Genomic DNA, 2821 nt, shown 5'->3' with positions numbered 1-2821 from the left:
GCGTTGCGGGTTTAAACGCTTTTCCTACGTATTTTTTCTTCTGCCATACGCACTACGCGCCGCGACGGAAGTAAGGGATAGGTTACGTAGTGCGAGATAGTGCAGAAATTTTTGTGCAGTGAACGGTCGTTAATAGACCAGTGCGACGACGACGACGACGACGGCGACGACGGCGGCGGCGGCGGCGGCGGCGGCGGCAGCAGCGGCAGCGGTAAACGGCACTAGTAGATTGTAATAGATGAGATGGAGGAGCGACGCGACGATAGCAAAGCTATGGAAACGGAAATCTATGACAAGTGTGAAAATTGAAAGACGGGAGCGGCGACAGCACCGGCAGGTGGCAACGAGCGATGTCGATGACAGCGACGATGACGCACGTATATGCGAGTATATGCGGGAAGGAAGGAATCTCGCGATCCGCCAACCAGCCGCGCTGCCAACCGATCGGCTGCTTCACCAGTCACCTCTGCGGGAATCTCTACCGCAACGCGTCCGCGCTACTCGCCGGTAGATCGTCGACTGACTCGCGTAGTGCGTAGCGCCTAGAGCGACGGTACTCTCGCCACGGTGGTGGGGGTGGCCGGCCGATAATGGCTGACTATACGCGCGACCCCGCGTCACGCGCTCCTCTACTTCGCTTTTATTATTCCCTATTCTCGCAATCCCGTAAAACAACGTGAAACAACACGATTCGAAGGAGCCGAGTCTAAATTAAATGTCGACACCGCGAATATCTCTCAATTTTCTCCCTTACTCATTTAGCACATCTTCAAAGTTCGACATACAAATTTTCACGAGCAAGAACACATTTCTGTTATAATAAAGCTTCAAAGTGTGACGTTTCGATCTCTCTCTGATTTAGATAGAATTAAGAGAGCCGAATAAAGATTTGATTTACTTGGACAAATATGATTTTTCTCCCTCAAACCTTTCCCTCTCGATAATTATTAAGGTATTATACATATTTATTTGAGATTTATGCGACATGATTACTATTGCACATTAGATTTAAAAAGTGCCTTCGTATAAAACTCCTATAAAATGGTATTCGTATCTTGTTATTTGCGAATATTTGTTTCGTTTCGCAAGCCAATAAGAGTATGTTTAAATTTTATGCTTGTAAATTTTACATATTGTTGCGTTGTTAACATTACATATATCGTTTAAACATTACTTATTTTTTAATTTTTTTTGTAACGGAAACTCACGGAAAATCACGAGTTACGTACCGGAGCTTCTCTCGCAAATTACAAGTTCGCGTTTTTTAACATCTAACTTCTGCCAATAACTTTCAATACAGCCAAAATCCATTGAAAGTAGGCTTACTCTCTTCGCTCTCTTCCAAGTTCCATTCGATTTGTTCCGCGCGCACGCGAGATGTCACGACAGCCATCATGTCGGGAACGCCGAATAACTTACTCAAGGACTTTATCAATAGTTACGATACAGAATCAACAATGATGAGTTTCTCCGTCGAATCGAATTTCCGCGAATTTCAACGAATCAATTGTTAACCGAACAAATTCACCTCGCTAGCTAAGGTCACGCGTTATTATTATTGTCGTTCGTTCAAATGTTTTCCGCCAAGAAAGCCGCGGCAGTTATGGCGTCGTTCGTCAATACAAATTGTGCCTGCGGATGCGCGCGCGTTCGCATATCGGGCGTAAACACGAGATTTACTACTAACGCGTTCGACTCAAGTGACCGTGTTCGACTTTGGTGTCACTTTGCTCTGTTTTGCTCGCCACCTTGGCACACGTTCAAATCGACATGAAAGATAAGTCTAATTAAATAAGAGAATTCTTATATATTCGATCAAAACGAATTTTAATGCTTAAAATTTGTGTGAATTTATATTATTATATATGTATATAATTCTGTATACTGCGCGCGGAAATCTTTTTCGATTTTTTTCATAATGCACACTGTTAGAAATGTAAATACGAGCTTCCTTTACATGAAGCTCGTAGTTATAGACGAAATTAAAAGTAATGATTTAACTGAAAATTAAATTACAGTAGTTACTTAAATGAAATGAACGTACATTAAATTTCATAAATTTTCATGAAAAATACATTAAATTTTATGTACATGTACACAAATATACTTTTTAGTTATAAATACATTAAATTTATAATGTAATATCATGAAATTAAATTCAAATTGTGTAACTCAAAAGTTAATAAAATTTAAGAATATTTCTAACAATGCAATCATGAGAAAAATCAAAGTAATAATATCATTTTATTAACTTAATAAACAATTTAATAATTTTTTATGTTAATAAGCATCTCTGTAAGAATATTAACAATCAGATGTCAATCAGAATCTTAAATCTGTGAATAATTTTAAAAGATAGTATAGTTTTAAAATGTATCATTTCTGATAAAATCTAGAAATTTTAATAATCTATGCAGAAAATATAAATTTTAATAAGTACTTTCTGCGTTACTTTAAGTTTTTTCTAATTTTGAAAAGAAAGATAAAAGGATGTTAGTATATCATACATTAAATTTTCACAAATAATAATTTTGTTATGCATTTCGTTTTTCCTATTTTCATCAATTTTATCTTATTTTGGATTTTTATAATTATTTTAAATATTTGTCTAAACGCTTGCTTTAACGCAAATTTAAATTAAAATGTTGTATTCTGTAAAGTGAAAATAACATGTAAAAATCGTAAAACTTTTTTTTATTCTCTCTCTCTCTCTCTCTCTCCCTCTCTGTCCCTTTCCCATTTTCTTTCTAAAAAATACTTTATATAATTTTTAGTTATAACGACAATATAAACAATCACTTATTATACATATATATATATA

The sequence above is a fragment of the Atta colombica genome, unplaced genomic scaffold, assembly GCF_001594045.1.
Source record: "Atta colombica isolate Treedump-2 unplaced genomic scaffold, Acol1.0 scaffold55, whole genome shotgun sequence".
Classification (NCBI taxonomy): Eukaryota; Metazoa; Arthropoda; class Insecta; order Hymenoptera; family Formicidae; genus Atta; species Atta colombica.
The sequence above is the reverse complement of the archived record's forward strand: the minus strand, read 5'-3'. Positions refer to the sequence as shown.